The sequence below is a fragment of the Octopus bimaculoides genome, chromosome 27 (assembly GCF_046866305.1).
Source record: "Octopus bimaculoides isolate indiv1 chromosome 27, ASM4686630v1, whole genome shotgun sequence".
In the NCBI taxonomy this organism is placed as follows: Eukaryota; Metazoa; Mollusca; class Cephalopoda; order Octopoda; family Octopodidae; genus Octopus; species Octopus bimaculoides.
The window spans coordinates 24,737,600-24,757,599 of record NC_142954.1 but is presented as its reverse complement, the minus strand read 5'-3'; the positions used below and the strand labels follow the sequence as shown (position 1 = coordinate 24,757,599).

General features: G+C 36.1%; 1 protein-coding gene across 5 annotated transcripts in view; it reads right to left on the bottom strand.

The window, feature by feature from the left end:
* The window catches only part of LOC149130911 (uncharacterized), a 247,648-nt gene that overhangs the window by 172,084 nt on the left and 55,564 nt on the right, over positions 1–20,000 (bottom strand). The window lies entirely within an intron of this gene.

Sequence of the window (20,000 nt, the reverse complement as noted above, 5' to 3'; positions counted from 1 at the left end):
AACATCTGGACGGATTTTTTTTTGGTTTCAAACAACAGTAACTATTTCATCTAATTTTCCGATGAAATGGATAAAATTCACAGGACGTGCTCAACCACTTGCACGTCAATTTCACGAGCAGGCTGTTCCGTTGATCGGATCAACTGGAACCCTCGTCGTTGTAACCGACGGAGTGCCAACCAACGCTTTCGATAAAGCAGTTGCTCCCGCAAAGCAAATTAGATATAATTTGGGATTTTGCAGATGGTCAAAATTGGTAACACAAACAGGACAGTGAAAACAAACAGGAAGGGCTGGTAAGCCTAAACAAATTTGTGGTGACGAACGCGTAAATCAAGCTAATATATATGTATATATATATATCCTCATATACGCACATATATTCATCCGCAAATATTTATACCTACATGTTAATATATATCATCTGTTCTATTCACCTCTATACCGTTCTCCTAATCGAAATATTAGCAGTCTTCCATGAACTATACATCGACCTACCAACGTATTTATATAATACCTTCGTCTTAATTTGTCTATGCTGCTTCGCTCGCTTAAGCAGCTCCGTTATTAGCACTTTAATTATCTATTTCTTTTTTCTAATACTATACTTATATGCATTACTCAAATATTTCTTTAATTCTCTCGCATTGGCTTCGAATAACTTTATGGTCTTCAAATTATAGTCGTTACATAGGAGTATTCTGAATATATTCCATAATATCTTTATGGTTTCCTTTAAAAAGTAGGGAATTTATTTCCGCAAATTCATTACTTCTAAGAATAAACGCAAAATATTGAAAGTCGTCAAGACGACAAACTTGCAGGGTCGTTAGAACGCCGAGGAAATTCTTAGTGGCATTTAATATGTCGTTGCATTCTGAGTTCAAATCCCGAAGAGGTCGACTTTCCGTTTCATTTTTTAGGAGTCGTTAAAATAAATGCTACCTGAGCATTGAGGTCGATGTAACCGATTTAACCCCTCCCCCAAAGTTGCTGCCCTCGAGCCAAAATTTGGAACAAAATTATATGTTGCAGAACACACACGCATGCACATATGCAAATCTCCCATGCACATAGATATCGATAAATATACAAAAAATACATATAAATGTGACTGTTAATATAAAGAATTTCAATAAAAGCTGATTGCAGTATTCCTTATAATGATTTATTACCTCCGCCTTAGCGAAGGCAGAGGTATTGTTTTTAGTCGTGTTTGTTTGTGTGATTTTTTGATCGATCCGGTACCGGACAAGGAATCTGGATTATTTCCCCTTTTTTCTTACTGAATTTTTGAGAGAGGGTGGGGTTCATTTTTAGTATTCTCGTTTGTGAGGGTAGTGGGGTTTATTTCAGATATTCTCATCTTAAAAATCATCTCCTGCTAATCGGTGAGAGTTCGCTGGTGTTGCCTTGGCAGAGATTTGCACTTTCTGAGTGGTCTTGTTATTTTTGCTTTTATTTGTGTAGTCCTCACACATCAACCCTCCACGGGGTCAGGTCTGATTTGACTTAGATATAATCAAATCAAAGGTATTCTACAGATTAGAATCTTGCGTTTTTCTGTCGCGTAAATTTACAAAGACGACATTATTTAAAATTTTCTTCGAAAAGGCTGGGTTGATTTGAGTAAGAATCGGCTGCTATTTTCAGTATCGAGGGTTTTTTATTTAGTGGCAGTCACTTATGGAATGTTGCTGGTATAGTTAGTGTGTAAGAGGAAATGAGGATTTTACGGTAAGCAAAGTGGGAGCAAGTCCATATCCAACCGAGGATGTTCAAAGCCTTTTCTTTACCCTCACAAACCATAAACTAGTTTAGGAATTGCAGGTACACAACTATTCGCGAGCCGAGGAATTTTACGCAGACGTAATATCTAAGGTTCTCCATTCATTGCCCCTATTGGTAGCAGTAAAGCGTCAAATAAACCAATTCATTAGTCATAAGAAAGTAGGATAAGATTTTGAAAGACATGTGACTGCTATTTCTAGCTGATTGAGTGACCAGGTATTATTCTCCTATCCATTGCCACGTGCTCAAGCTTTTATGGAGGACAGACATTTTTTCTATTGCTTCACCCATTTGATCCCATCGTTCCTTTCAATGAAATATTAAGGAAAGGGAGTTACATTTCCGTAGCAAGGATCACGCTATTCACTAAAAGACTAACGGCCATATCACTTAATTCTATGGAATCTTCCTGTAAACACACAGTCTATTAATTCTAGAGTACCATTGAGCAACAGTGAAAGCGATATTTTAAACAAATCTTCGTATCAATTACACAATATTCTAGTTTTCTCTATTCTATATTTCTCCCGTCTTACATTCCATCTATCTTCCCAGCATTCATTCTGTTTCATTTATTTATTTATTTATTCATTTAGTTATTTTATATATTTTTAATTCTTTCAATGTATAATTCCATATTTTCTAAAAATCATAATACATGCAATTGTGTAACATTCAGATATTTGTCAGGATTGAGCACAATTTCAGTATATTTTAACAAAATGGACAGTCAATACACATTTTAAAAATATTTTTCTTCATTTATTTGCTTTTCGCGTTTTGTAGCAATTTTTGAATAGTGTTCCTGTAAATGTAAGGAAAAATATAAAAAAAAATTAAAATAAATATAAAATAAACGATAAAAATCTATAACTTGTAATGCTTGCTTAACGTTTTTCTTTTCTTTTTCCCTTTGGCGTATGAAGGCACATTTATGAAAATTACATTAGTTGCCGGATTTTTTTTTTCTTCGTTTTCTGCGCTTGAATTTCTAATATTCAAAGTATCTTCATTTCTAGCTATTCAATTGTATTTGCTGCTGCTGCTGTTATTAAATGAGTTCCATTTTTAAGTATAATATTTTATTTTTTTGGTCTGTGAGTGTGTGTGGGAGAGAGAGAGAGAGAAAATTTAAATGAGAGAGAGAGAGAAGAGGATGTATGTGTGTAGATGGGGGATGATTTGTGAGGATTAAACAGATATGCAACATGGTTTACAAAACAGCATAACTCTTCAGTTAAGTGGCATTGAACATTAAAACAGTTACATTAGGTGGCAGAAAACTTTTATTATTTTAAAATAAAAGCAAATAGTGAATTGAATAGAAGAAGAAAAAAACATCAATATAAAAGAAATGACTAAAATATTACGAACTAAACACAAATAAATAAAGGCAATCGCAGAGCACCAAAATAATATTATCTCCCCCACGCCAAAGAAAAAAAAATTATCGCAAAAATATAAAATAATAATAATGACTTAGTGAGTCACGGGGCCATACGATTCGTAATTTTGTTTATTTGCTCGACCCTTGAACATTACTTTATCAAACCCAGGAAAGGATGAAAGACAAAATGGGAAACGACAGAATTTCTAAATGAAAACGAAACGATACTTGACTACATACGGTAAACATTACACCCTTTACACTTCACTGACATTCGCATCACTGATTTCGTATCTAAGATAGGTACGGAGTATCAGAGATGAGGGAAGCTGTGTATTTGTATAGATTAACCTTTTGCCTATTCAAAGTATTTGCGTAAGAATTTCCTAAACGCTCATGCTTGTTTACGTACTTTCTGTTACCACTTGTTTCATACGTTTTCAGTAACATAAAGCTTTTATGACTCCCCAGTTATTCAGATGGTAGAAATATATTGTCAATGTGTATGGTGAATGGAAGCCAATCAGTATGCCCTGTGTATGACATGCGATACAGCGGAGGGAAAAGGGTTAACAACAGTGTTCAGGTGGAACTTTCTTTCATAAACTCCTGGTTATATGAAACGGAGACAACGTCGACCTCGGCAAATGCTAAAATCAGAACATAAACGAAGAATAGACTTAATTTGTTATTTAAAAATAGACATAAGTTGGAAGATTTCAAGTAGCCATTTTTGAAACATGACCTCAGATCAATCCCAGCGTATGGACACAGGAACAAGGGTCTTCTGTTATAGCCCTGAGACTTGTGGCTGGATTTGGTAGTAGACAGAAACTGAAAGAGGTCCGTGGTAATCTTTCCTACAATTAAGATTGAATGAATGTGGTGATATCTAAGGTATGTTTGTTCCAACACAAGACTTATTTTAGTGCTGTTGACACCTCCGGGTTGAATGGTACTTCCCAAGTGTCGAAACCATAATGGTATCCGTGGGATAGCTGATGATGGGCGTATATTTGGTTGGTATGGCTGTTTTTGTATATGCAAATTAGTTTTATAAGACATCCATTCGATATATAAAAATATAAATGTATGTGTGTCATTGTACGTGTGTGTATCTGTGTGTGTGTGTGTGTCTTAGTGCGTGTGTGTATCTGTGTGTGAGTGTATGTTTATGTGCGTTTTACTCCAGCACTACTTAGCAACTAGTGTTGGTGCTTATACGCCCTCGTATCTTAGGGGTTCGGCAGTAGAGACCGAAAGAATACGTACCAGGCTTTAAAACATAAGTTCTGGTGGAGATGCGCTTAACTAAAAAAAATCTTCAAGACAGTGCCCCAGCATGGCCGCATTCTAAACGAGTGAAACAAGTACCAGATATAATATCAAAGTGCTGGTTGTCTGTTGTTCTGATAAACAAGACATGTGAGCAGAAGCTTCACTCTTCAAATGATTTTGTAGTCCATTTTGTCAAGGCAACCTTTAACAAAAAACGCTTAAACAATGTAATTTCAGATATCTTTCCTGAAACGGTAGCATATGGTTTAACCGAAATTCGTCAACCATACATAAACGTTGAAGTGCTTTATAGATTGGGGCTGTAGTTCCAACCACATTTTAATTGATTCTCTGCTTTCAAACTTTTCAAATATTTTCGAATTACTTCGAGAAATAACCTTAGTGAATTTAACCGTATATATATATCTCATAGCCAGTGTTGAATGACACTGCAGTGCTAATAATCTACAATCACTCCCGAAAAAAAAAGAAACCGATCTATAAAAATCTCCTAACTAACCACTATTCAGAATGTAACAATGAACAATAAAAGTATTTAGAATTTTAATATATTTACATACGTAAAACAAGTCGACTGAAAAAATATTAAGAAACAAAGACATAAACGATGGAATGAAAATACTTTGAAAAGCTGGAAAATTTTCCTCGTCAGCTGTATATCATAAAACAGCATGGTTTCGACACGTTATAGCACGTAGCTATTTCCTATGGTGAAAATAACACAGAAAATAGAATTTAACATTTTTTTTTAAAGAACAAATAAGCTTATTTGCAGCATGGAATAGTAACCACGAAACATAGATCGAAAATATTAAGATATAAGTTGGTAATTGAAATATGATGATATACATTGATGATTAAATCTTATATATTAATTCATAAATTAAAAAAAAAACATGTAATGAATGAAAAGGAAAGACACTTACGAAGCAAACGGCAAAAAGTAGCCAGAAAATGATGGTTAAATTCTAGGCTTACGAGTGAACCAAATTTAGTCCTCTGTCACTCCTGCGAAAAAGGAGACATCGTGGACGAACTGGAAACTTCTAAGAGAAGAATTAACTCTAAATTTGAAGTGAACATTACAAAGCCCGAGTAAGTTTCGGAGTAAAAGGAAGAAAAGAAGAAAAAGGAAGAAAAAGAAGCGAGGCTGTGGGGATAGTGCCAGAAAGGCCACTCTGTCTGAGGAACGATTCGCTCTGTTGACCCATCCATCCAAGAATTCTGTAATAAGACGTGAGGAGAATCGTGGTAAACTAATGACGGTGATTTAAAATGATTTCTTTCTTAGCATCCGACAGGGCAAAAAGGCAAAAAATGGTGAGAATACAATACTTATTGGATTGCCAGGTGAAAGCATATAACATCATTTTTCGTGTTAATTCAAATAGCATTGGAAAGGAATAGAAGGAAAAAACAAAGCAAAAACAGAAAGAGCTGAATTTCTTCGACGCGCCCCAATATTCATATTGTCACTGTAATATTGCGTATTATGAGAAAGAATTATGCTAAGTACTGTATTTTCGATGTTAAGCAATGTCTAGGAGTTATAAGACATATATGAATATGTACAGAGAACTAGATTTATACAATGAAAGAGAAACCATAAAAGACGCGAATAACACAGCAAAAAAAACTATAAATACATAGTATTATATAAATATATATATATATACATAATACATACACACGTATATATTAGTATGTATGTATGTATATAAGAGAAGATGGATGCACGTGCGTTGTTATATATATGTGTGTATATGCAAACCATTGAACGTATCACTTGCATTCAACAGCGAGATTCACACCCGAGGCAACCTCCAAATGAATATGTAATTTTGTAGAAATCAACCCTAGTATAATCTCACTCATACACACACAAATACACACACACACACACACACACACACACACACACCTATATATAGTGTTTTGTTCCGTGATGTGAAGATCAACAAAGCAAAGTACGCAAACCGTGAGAGATAAATATTATTTAATAAGCACATTATATGTTTTTTTTTATGTGCTGCTATTATTATCATGAGTTGAAAGCATGCTAAACTGTTTTTAACCTGTCTAGGCCTCCTAGTACAACAACGAGATCCGACCCACAGTGGTTACGGCAGTGGACTCAGGGTTTCGATTCCCAGACCAGGCGTTGTGTGTGTTTATTGAGCGAAAACACCTAAAGGTCTACGAGGACCGGCAGGCGGTGTTGGTGACCCCTGTTGTACTCTTTCGCCCCAACTTTCTCTCACTCTTTCTTCCTGTTTCTTGAGTAACGCTTCGATGGACTGGCTTCCCGTCCAGCTGGGGGGAACCTATACACCATAGAAACCGGGAAACCGGGCCCATGAGCTTGGCTAGGCTTTAAAAGGGGGAACAAAAATTACAGTCGCCTTTTGCATAAGCGGCCCAAACTGGTTGAAGCACTGGGATAAGTACCTTATTCAATAAGTCAGTATTTAGTGTGTGATGATGCGTAGCCATCAACAAACACTTCAATCTCTCAAATCAACATTCGTTAATCACAGTCACGATAAGTCATGTTTATTCCCTTTCGTCATATCTCTGTGGAAATATAGCTTGTAGCTTTTGTTTTCTTTCACACATAATTTTATTTCAGCACACATTCTACTCTGCAAGTTTAACACCGGGTGACTTGTATTTCTCATACATCTCGTTGAAATGGTTCTTCTTTACCGTTTTGCAAGCGAGTGGTTTACTGACCTTTGATTTACGCCCATACAGTCAGAAATGTTAATAAGTTCTTCCCGCTCCAGTCTTTCATTTGATATATATAATTAACAGATGTATGATTTCGTATAACGCACTTGATGCATAATTAGGTTTTTCTCCTTTTCTGTCTAATGCAGCTATTTCAATTTTGCCTAATTTACCATTCCAACACAATAACGTTCAACGGGAAGCATACATATTTTATTCGCGTATATCAATTTTCTTGAATAAATTTCGAACTTCAATACGAGATTTAATATTTCAAGTACGTCTTTTGACACTTTCTTCATTTCATCATGCATAATGCAATCGAATTTCCTCATCATCATTACTATCAGATGATAAGGACGTTGTTCTATTACAACTAATAGATTAAAATGGATTCTCCCCCCTTTCTCGATACCTAATCTATCAAAATTTGGTAAAGAAATTTACATTCCCAAATCTCAGTAACCTATATTCAGAATTTCAACAGGTAAATTAAACTTTCACTGAGTTAGCAAGTCATCAATGAAAGATAGGAGACTGACGGAAGGTGCTTTTCTTCCTAGATTTCTTATTATTAATTAGATATCAGAGAACTAATAATTAACAAAAGCAACCAGAGACTCGTCCTTGCAGATACCTATTTATAAGGGCTATAGATCCTACGAACAATAATATCTGTATACGAAGAGCAAAAAAAGCAATAGGAAGATGCAAGACACCAACAATATACTACTACTACTACTACTACTACTACTGATCAGTCTGAAGAAATATATATATATATATATATATATATATATATCTTCATATACATACATATACATACATATATACTATTTACTCTCTCTTTTTTACTCTATTACTTGTTTCAGTCATTTGACTGCGGCCATGCTGGAGCATCGCCTTCAGTCGAGCAAATCGACCCCACGACTTATTCTTTGGAAGCCTAGTACTTATTCTATCGGTGTCTTTTGCCGAAAGGCTAAGTTACGGGGACGTAGACACACCAGCATCGAGTGGAAGCGAGCTAGGAAACTTGGGATTATGAGACAAAGTTCTTAATCACATAACCCCGTCTACACCTATATATATGTGTGTGTGTGTGTGTGTATGTTTATACCCAGAGAGAGAGACAGAGAGAGAGAGAGAGAGACAGACAGACAGACAAACAGAGAGAGAGAGTCAGGCAATACATCAGATAAATAGGGAGATTGTTATATTGTAATATGCCTAACTAACGCTACAGATAGAAATATATTCAAACACACTCACACATACACACACGTTTTCTCACATACATAGAGACATATGCACACATGTGCAGTGTAGACCTATGTGCATAGATATATACACGTGTGTGCATATATGTATGCGTAAGTATGCATGTATGTGGACATACGAACATACATACATACATACATACAGAGAGTAAGAGACAGAGAGAGAGAGGGTGAAAGAGAGGGGAAGAAAGAGAGTGAAAGAGACAAAGACAGAAAGAGAGATATTAATGGAATTTCTGAAATCACTTCAAAGCTTTGTTTAACGCAATAAGTATGGCGTCCGTGCGAAAGGGCGTTTATTGCTTTCAAACTGATTGTGACCACGATAAAGTTGACATTGATGATGACTCTACTGATTGCTGTATTGACGGTGATGATGATGATGATGATGACGATGATGATGCTGATAGCGATGATGATGATGATGATGACGATGATGATGCTGATAGCGATGATGAGAATGATGACGATGATGAAGAGGGCGATGATGATGATGATGGTTGTGGTGATTATAATGATGATGATGACGATGATGATGATGATGAACGCAATGGTGATGTTGAGGATGGTGGTGAAAGGGTGGTAGTGATGGTGGTCATGATGATGCTTGTGGTGGTGGTGGTGGTGGTGGTGATGTGGACACTGATGATGATGGTGGCGGAGATGATGAGAGGAGGAGAAGGAAGTGGATGATTTTTGAATATAATGATGATGATGATGATGATGTGGAGGATGATGATGCTGATAGTGGGGGTGATAATGGTTATGTTGGTGGTGGTCGGGGCGATGACAAAGGTGTTGGTATTTGTGTTGATGATAATGATGATGGTGATGATGATGGTGGTAGTGGTGGTGGTGGTGATGTAGGGGTGGTTGTGGTGGTATTACGTCATGCAGGTCATTTTTCATATGTATGACAAGGATTCAGATGTCGTTCATCATGATGATGACGATGAGTTTGTAGATAATAATAACAATAATAATAATAATAATAATAACAATAATAATAACAATAATAATAATAATAATAACAATAATAATAATAATAATAATAATAATAATAATGATAACAATAATGATAACAATAGACGAATGCTATGATAATAATAATGACGAATAATACGTTGTCTTGTCTCGGTATAAAAGTTGGGCTACAGCAAATATTCTGCTCAATACCGATTCGCTTGTCAGTAGGTTGACCTTAACCAGTTGAGCATGTCCCTTCGTGGCTAACAATATGTGCATCTCTGATGATGAGCAGAAGTGGTGGGGGAGCATCATAGCCATGTGTTGAGAGGAATTCTCTGGGCTTTGGATGATTCATCTTTGGAAACAGAGGTGGTGGTGGTGGCGGCGCTGATAATGATGACGATGACAGCGGCAGCGAATATGGCAATGTTTGTCGGTGTGTTTGGTGATGGCGACTATCACGATAGTGAAGACGCCTATGAAGAAATGTTGGGCCTAAAGCATGGAATGGTAGAATGTGAAGGGCATTTGAATTGTTGCGAACGTGGTAACGAAGCAGAAAGTTTCAGAATGAAAAAAAAAAGGTACCACTAAGGAAAAGTATATAAATAAAAACACACTGCAATAGAGAATTTTCTGAAAACATAAAAAAAAAAAATTAAAAAAAAAACTACACCTCGATCCGGAACTAGATTCTCAAAACACTTGTTCGCACAGCGAAGACGTTTTCGAAACATCTCATGACAGAATTAACGATTCCATACAATATGGAATAATGAAAATGGGAAGTTCTTTGGAATGGTAACATAATGATTCAATATTGTCCATATTCCCTACTTATTTTATCTTCGCCCGAAGCAGCTGTCACTTGTGTGGAATATTGTATCAGCCAGGTGAATTTGGTGTATATCCATGCATGTATATGCGTGCGAAATCATACGCACACGCATACATATATACATCCATGCATAAATACATACACACATACATACGTACATATATCTATTGGCCTATCTATGCATATACAGACACACATGTATACAGATATTGGATGTACATATATATATATATATATATAAACTTTTATACACATACATATATATACGTGTATATATATATATATATATATATATATATATATATATATACATATGTGTGTGTATATATATATATATTTACAAATATATATATATACATATATATACATATGTATATACACGCACATACACACACACACATCATATATATATATATATATATATATATATATATATATATATAAATATATATATAGACACTTATACTTTTATACAAATCTGTGTATGTACATTCTTACATACATTCATTTTTCTGTTGTGCTGAGCTGAAATACCGATATCCGCGCTAAATAGCTTCCACTTAGTTTAAATCTCGTTAATTCCTGCCATAAACCAGCGTTCACTATACACGTTTAATGGGTTGCGTAAATGACAGCCTCTCTTTACAAATGCCAACAACATATCGTTCTAACGTTCACATAAGATGTACTGCTGGAGCAATTTTATAACATGAATGACACGAATCTAGTGAAATTTCATTCATGGAGACCATCTTTTCAGATATATTATTGGGGAATGTAACTATAGGAAAAATAATAAGATGATGATGGTGAGATCGGAAGATGATAATGATGGCAAAACGTTGAATTATATATATGTATAGACGCAGGAGTGTCCGTGTGGTAAAAAGGTTGCTTCCAAAACACAGGGTTCCGGGTTCAGTCCCATTGAGTAGCACCTTGGACAAGTGGCTTGTGCTATAACCTCGGGCTGACAGAAACCTTGTGAGTGGATTTGTTAGAGGGAAACAGAACGAATCCCGTCGTGAGCATGTGTGCATATATATATATATATATATATATATATATATATATATATATAATTACGGGAATGTAAGTACACCAACATCGGTTGTCAAGTGAGGAAGGTGCAGACAAACGCAGGCACACACACACACACACACACACACACACACACACACAGACGAAAAGTGAAAGAAGCCCGTCGTATGTATATATATATATATATATATATATATATATATATATATATAATATGTATGTGTGTGTCTTATTTGTCTCTGTGTTTGTCCCCCCACCATCTCATCATAACTGATGTTGCTGTGTTTATCTTCCCTTAACTTAGCGGTTCGGCAAAACAGGGCGATAGAATAAGTACTAGGCTTACAAAGAATAAGTCCTGGGGTCGATTCGTTCGACTAAAGGCGGTGCTCCAGCATGGCCGCAGTCAAATGACGGAAACAAATAAACAGAAAAGGAAATTATAGAAATAAAAAAAAATATATAAAATACAATTCTGTTTCTACCTCGCTGATATTCAGCTATCGCGGAGGGTGGGGCTGCAACGTAACAAACCGCGATAGTCGAGGAATTACTGTATATGCATATACATATATTTGTATCTGTATATGCATTCATGTTTGGATGCCTAAAGCTTTGTGTGGTTAAGGTGCACGGTGAACAAATGTATATATGTATATATGTGTCTTTGTAATCTATGCTTGCCCCACCACCACTATTGCTTACAACTGGCTTTGATTTTTTAGGTCCCTGCAACTTAGCGCTTCGTCCAAAGAAAAGTGATATACAATCTAAGAAATACGTAATGGGGTTGATGTGCGTCTATCAAACCCTGTAAGGTGTTAACCCGTCATGGCCGCAGCCCAATCCTTGAAGCAAAATAAAAATAAGAGCTTAGATAACGGTAGCCCATAGTATATACAAATATACAGGATGGTCACATATGGAACGCCATTTATGTTAGAAAGCAATTTTCTTGAGAGAAGCAAAATGAGTGACAAAGAGAATGAAGATGAAGTAGTTCAGTTATCTCCCGTTGCCATGGGAGATTTCTAAATTAACTCGGTAGATTAACATCTCCTTTCATCCAATTGCTGATGGTTCGATAATAAAATAAACTCATCAGCACTTAAAACCATCCCCCATCAACACTCCACCACCATTCCATCGACGACCATCCCCACTTACCTACTTATTACACATTGCTGGCCCCTTATATCACTGATGATTTGCTAATATTGGCAAATGGCCATCCATTCTATTGTGATCAATCAAATCCAAACGGATTTTCGTACAGATTTGTTAGTAAATCCAATGAAAAAGTTGCCGAAAGCCTTACATCCAATAACTGCACTTAGAATTCACAGTAAAATCCTCTCCTCCACTCCCAGCGGCTTTTAAAACCAGATGTTTAACACCACCCCTTTCAGACTGAAAGCAACACAATCTTCACCTTTGAACTCACAAGAATCAGTAATGGGAAAGTAAGTAGGATGTACGTGTCGCTTTGTATGTATGTATTGCATGTTTAAATGAATGTACGTGTGTTTATATATTGGCATGTATGTATGTATGTGCATGTATATATATATATATATATATATATATACACAAATATATATGTATATATATATATATATATATATATATACACAAATATATATGTATATATACATATATATATATATATAGGTATACATATATATATATATATATATAGGTATACATATATATATATACGTATACATATATATATATACGTATACATATATATATATATGTGTGTGTATACACGCATATATGAATATATATATATATATATATATGCGTGTGTGTGTGTATGCACGTTTATATGTATATATATGCACGCATGCATATGAGCATATATATACATGTATACGTGTTTATATATAAACTTAGGTACATATAAAAACACACAAATCCTCGGACAGACACTTCTCCATATACACCTACACATACAAGCATATTTCTCTCTCTCTCTCTCTCTCTCTCTATCTATATATATATACACACACTTACTCAACGTAATTACCGGGGTCCAGCGTATATCGATTATATCCAATCCTGTTTCCCTTTTAAGTGCAATTTGACAGCTTCTTACGACAGCTTCGCCATTCCCATACGAATTTTCAATTTAGTCACATAGGTTTTAAACGCACAGCAAAAATTCAAAATAATCTACGCCTATATCTAATATCGGTAATGGCTTAGACCGTTTACAGTTATAAAACTTGCATTTGACGAAAGAGCAAGGCAAATTAAAACAAAATGTATTGATGAGGAGATAGCTATGAGACTGGTGAAACTAAGATGGCGAAAATTAACAGCGTTTTCGACAGCTATTACACTAATAGCTTCAATGAACTTGGCATCAAGTTATTACCTATTATGTCCGTACATACAACAACATGTGTAGTTTGATGGAGTAATAAGGTAGCTAAAGTTGGAGATTTTGAGAATAAATAAAGATATTCCTCGCGTTGTTTAGTTTCTTTCCGTTTTCTAAATCTTGGATCAAAATTTATTTCCATTAACATCAATCTCGTATCTTGAGTATACATTAAAATATATTTCAGTCCTAACGTTCGGCAATCACTTTATTTCTCTTCTGTTGTTCTCTTGCTTTCTCTGTCCTGCAACTCCCATTGGAAATGTAGTAGTAGTGGTGGTGGTGGTGGTGAGGTGTTGATTATACGGTTTTCCTTTTCGTCATGAAATGCTCCGCAGATGATTTTCGTCACTACGTTCGACTAAAGTCGATTTATTTCAGAGAAAGAGAGAGAGTGAGAGAGAGAGAGGAAGAATTAGAAGCAGAAGAAGCAGCAGAATAAGGAAAAGGAGGAAGATAGAGAGGATGAGGAGAGAAAGAATCATCCATTGTACTATACGGATATTTTATTATAAAAACGCAAATTTATGTTCGGTGGGATTTAGAAGCCTCATGGTCAATACCGCTCCTCCTGTGACCATCCTGTCTTTTTCTTCGATGCAAGTAACTCAAAGCCCCATTAACCACCAACATGTACTCTCCTAAAACTGTTAGATGTGGGTTGAAAGAGATGCAACTGCTGTTTCTAGCATTTTGAACAACTGTATATAGATTCTATTGTTGTTCATTATAGAAGTAAATACAGGTTTGTGTATTGCAAACACGATTTTGTGGGAGATGAAATACATCATATAAAATAAAGATGTTCTGTTATGTTCTCTGCTCATTTAATATGAAGTTCGACTTTAGTTTTATTGCATCGGGCGTTTGACGCAATAAATAACGTCAGATGTTGTTCAGTTTCCACTATGCTTGTGGATGTGTTTCATTATTTTTCTTCATTTCTACTTTCCTAGCTCTGTGATATAATGATTTCTGATTTAGGTATGGGGCCAGCATCTTTTTAGAGAAGTGTGTATGCGATATTTAATAGGAGCATTGTTTTATTGACCCCGAAAGGATTGGAGGTAAAGTGTATATCGGTGCAATCTAAGTTAGGAATGTACACAACATGGTTTAGTTTTTAAAATATTCAGTTCTAGATCGTCAGGGCATAAAGAACTCAAGGAAATACAGCATACGCATTTTGCCGACGCTCCGAAGATTCTGTAGCATGTCGTTTGAGTCAATAAAATAATCCTTACTACTACAGGCAAAATACCCGAATTTTTAAGGGGCGGGGCTCGTCAATTACATCAAATCCAGTGCCCAGCTGGTACTTATATCATTTATTGACTCTGAAAGGATGAAAGGCGAAGTCGTGTTCGGTGGCACAATAAAATGATAGCAATTAAATTCTGGCGTTGATTGAAATAACTCTGATTGCCCCTAAATCGTGTAACCTGCTGCAGAGACATTGATATTAGTGGATTTGTTCAATAGAACCATCAAAGAAATAATATGCAATGTTTAGCTGTGTCACTTTAGGTACTGCGTTCAAATCCAGCCAGCGTTGCCTTTTCTTTTTCTTTTTTTTTTTTTTTTTTTTGGCTTTGTCTACAGGGTTGATAAAATTGAATATCTGTCTCACACTGGGCTAGTGAAATGAATTAAAACAGTCACTAGCAGAATAATCGATTTGACATCTATGATAGAAATCTTTGTTCTCATCAATCACGATAGAAGTCTGTCAAAATTTAAAAATTAGTGATATGACAAACTAAATAATTAATGCTGGTTAAAATTTTGGCACAAGACTAGCAAATACGGTTGAGGTGGCGGTGAGATCGTCGATTACATTAATATTCAACTGGTTCTTATTCGGTCCTGAAAGAATGAAAAGCAAATCGACCTCCGTGGAATTTGAACTCAGAATATAAAGACGAATGAATTGCTGCTAAGCATTTTGTCCGGCATGCGAACGATTCCGCCAGGTCACCGCCTTAAACCAATAACTCTTAGTGGGTTTTAAATTTTAGCACAAGACAAGAAATTTAGGAGATGGGGCCCGTCGATCACATCGACCGCTGTGCTCAGCTGGTGTTTATTTTATCGATTTTTATAAAACCAAGAAAAGATGAAAGGAGAGGTTGAACTTAGAAGGTAAATGCCTCTAACCATTTCGTCCGGTGTGCTGACGATTCTGCCAGCTCGTCGCTTTGGGCACAATAATGTTAATAAGGATCCAATGTATAGATTTGGTGAGCTAGAGGAATTGTAAATGAGTTGGATATCACATTCTACGGTATTTCTTTCAATTCCCTGCGTCCGGGTTTCGTATTTTAGATCGGGTAATCTAAAATCTATTTTCGGTATCTATAAATAAAGCATCAACGTCAGGTTGATAATCAGCCGAATTCTTAAAGTACCTGACAAGCTAAGTTGCGGTTATCGGTCTCAGACGTACGTGTGGTAAGTTCAAACCCCTTCTCAGATCACGGTCATATTTTTGGTGAGGAAATGTCACTATAAGGCGGAGGCCCTGAATTCCAGAGTGGGTGTCGCGTCAATTGAATCAATATCTCGGTGACAACAAAAAGCAGAATGAGGGAGTCGCTGTGCATTGAAAAGGGATAAAAACTACGAAGACATCGGATGATTGATTTGAAATCCCAGCTGAACTGAATGTGGCTATTTTGTTTCCATTAGTCTGTGAGAAGTTGGGAGTTGGCTGTACTCGTGGCAGGCAGGCAAACTGACATAGAAATATTCGTTTGTCTTTACGTTCTGATTTTAAACTCTACTGAGGTCAGCTTTGCCTCTCATCGTGGGGCGATCAATTAAAGCAAGTACTCAATCAGGCCCGGTGTCTAAAGCAGAAAGAATTCATCCAGGTGTGATCGATAAGCTTATTACTGGAGTTGGGGAGCATCACTCAATACAGCTTTATAAACTTCTCTGCTGCTACCTTAGAAATATGGTAATCTTTTGATAAATGATTATTGATTTCAAATTTCGGTACAAGGCCAGTAATTTCAGGTAAGACAGAAAGTTAATTACGCAAACCCCATTGCTCAACTGGTACTTATTTTATCAACCCTGAAAGAGACGAAATGGAAAGCTCCCTCGGTGGAGTTTGAACTCAAAGCAGACGAAATATCGCTTAGTATATCGTACGACGTGTTAACGATCCTGTCAGTTCGTCGTTTTACTTTGACAGATGAATATTATCCATACGTTCTTTTTTTGCATAGGGGAAATCAGTGAAAAGAAATAAGATATCATCTGGTAAATGGTTATAACCCTTACGTTCTAAGTTCGATTCCTGCTAGTACAGGTTTGTTTTCAATTCGTATTTATTTCTGATGAAGTGTGTGTCTGTCTGTTAACACCGCTTAATAACCAGTGTTACTTTGTTTGCGTCTCCATAACTTAGCAGTCTAGCATAACAGTTCGTTCGAATAAGTACCCGGCTTTTAATATACAAGTATTGAGTGGAATAGATTTTGCATGACTAAAACCCTTCAACGGCCGCGGTTCAACGACTGAAGCAAGTAATAGACGAACACAGCATATTGATTTCGCTTGGAAAACATTAGTTGCCGTAGTTATATAACAAGTAATTATAATTTTTTTGGTTAAAAATCTTCTGTTTTTCTTGTTCTGTTTAAACCAAAGACTCGTTCGTAGCAGTCACTTCATATTTCATATTTATTTAAAGATTTCTTCGCCATATTTCACAACGTTCGTAGAAAAATGACAAAAGCTCATTAATTATAATCGCTATTAAACCTTCTCTGGAAGAATCTCAGAGATTTTATTAATGTACACTATCATGATAAATCATCGTTTAGAGAGGTGAAGAATATCCCAGAAAATGCCAACGGAAAATATCTGTCTAATCAATTATGTGTCGTTTACTGTGGTCATTAGTGTCTGATTAGTTCAGAAAAGTAATTAGGAGGGGTCAAATCTCGATTATAATTTTCAAATGTTTAAGCCGCTCTTACCATCTGCTTCGTTACATTTCGATCTAACTTTTACAAATTGGACAGAAACCGTACACATCTCCAATACATTTTCCTGAAGGCGATTTTTACTATTTCCCATCTGTTCACTAATAAATGTCTTTATGATATGAATATAACTTTTAATCACCTATTTCTTAGATATGTTCTTATTTATAAAACGCCTCACGCCAACATTCTATTAAAGAGTCGCAGAGATGTAAGTTTCAAATATAGATCAATGCCAACATCGAGGCTTCAGGTTAGACTTATATTTCCCTGATTTGTGAGACGTATTAGGCATTTGCTATTTGCAGCTAAATGGCTGACCACACTTTTCTGCTTTTCGAAAATAGATTGCCCTCGTGAGCGACATTATTCTTCCTTTCATATGTGTGATCTCGGTTCCTAGGTATGCCTGGGTGAGTTGACAAATATGACTAGTCACATATAGGTGTGAAGGTGCGTGGGGTAGCGGTCAGGGTGTTCCACACGTGATCGTAATACCGTAGTTTCGATTCTTGGACCGGGTTGTGCATTATACCCTTTATTTCACGCACTTCATTTCATGTTTTTTTAAAGATTAATTTGGAATTTTACTCCTAGCACATCCATAGAGAACCCATACAGGTAATGTCAATTTGATGGAATGAGTGATCTAAAGTACAGCATAAACTTTTGACCACTGAAAACAAATCATCTGTACGCCTCGCTAAACAAGATATTGTGGAGCCCTGACCTGTCTTTTGCCACAGGACAGTCAACAACATTTCACATACACATTCTAAGGTAGGATTAGTGAATCTCCCTTTCTTTCTGATAAACCTGGGTGCCAAGTATATATATATTTTTTACTAAATTTGTAATTTTAGTAACCATTAGGCGTAGGAGTGGCTGTGTGGTAAGTATCTTGCTTACCAACCACAAAGATCCGGGTTCAGTCCCACTACGTGGCACCTTGGGAAAGTGTCTTCTACTATAGCCTCGAACCGACCAAAGCCTTGTGAGACGGAAACTGAAAGTAGCCCGTCGTATATATGTATATATATGTATGTATGTGTGTGTGTATATGTTTGTGTGTCTCTGTTTGTCCCACCACCAACATCGCTTGACAACCAATGGTGGTGTGTTTACGTCCCCGTAACTTAGCAGTTCGGCAAAAGAGACTGATAGAATAAGTACTAGGCTTCCAAAGAATAAGTCCTGGTGTCGATTTGCTCGACTAAAGTCGGTGCTCCAGCATGGCCACAGTCAAATGACTGAAACAAGTAAACGAGTAAGAGAGTAAAGAGTATTAATTCATTTTCACTGAAGAAGGCGGTCAGGAGAAATGCATTTGAGTTCATCGAGTTTGTTTAGTTACATCATAGTCATGCATTTGTAGGTTTCTTAACCTCTTGGTACATTTTGATTAGCAGTTTTAAAGCTGAAGTCATATTAAAAGCTGTCTTTCCATATATATGGTTATGGCTGTATAGATAAACTTAAATGCCGAACCGTGTCTACGATCACGTTTAGACGTAGACTTGGTTACAAAAGCTACAATCAATTCTCTTAAATGCTACGAATGTTTTGCTTGTGAGCCGTAATATCGCTTTGATTTAAATGTAAAATCGCTTCGATTTAAAATAATAAATTCAGTTTGACATGAAGACATAGTTTGTTAAATGTATTTACAGTTGTCTAAATCTGCACCTCAGTTCATCTCAGTTTATAAATATTTTAAACTACAAAGCCAATTTTATTGGGAATTCGATTTTCTAAAATTAATAGCTAAATATTCCTCACATTATGCTCTAGTGGCTCATAAACGAAGGAAATATTCCTTTCTACTCTAGGCACGAAGCCCGAAATTTTGGGGGAGTGGGGGTCTGTCGATCAGATAGACTCCAGTACGCAACTGGTACTTAATTTATCGACCCCGAAAGGATGAAAGGCAAAGTCGACCTCGGCGGAATTTGAACTCAGAACGTAAAGACAGACGAAATACCGTTAAGCATTTCGCCTGGCGTGCTAACGTTTCTGCCAGCTCGCCGTCTTAAGCGAAAGAAATATTGAAGAAAGAATTTGTAGATCTATGATTAAAGTTCGATCATCTGTGATTATAAATCTGTTCAATTAGGATTGACCAAGGGCGAAACTAAAACAACAGCAGCAAGTGCTTTTCTTATTTCTTTTCATGACGTTGACACAGAAAAGATACCTTTCATTGCCGTGAATCACATCATTATATTCTTAAAACAATAACACAATAACAACTTAGACATTATAGTTCACGCTGCTCTACGTT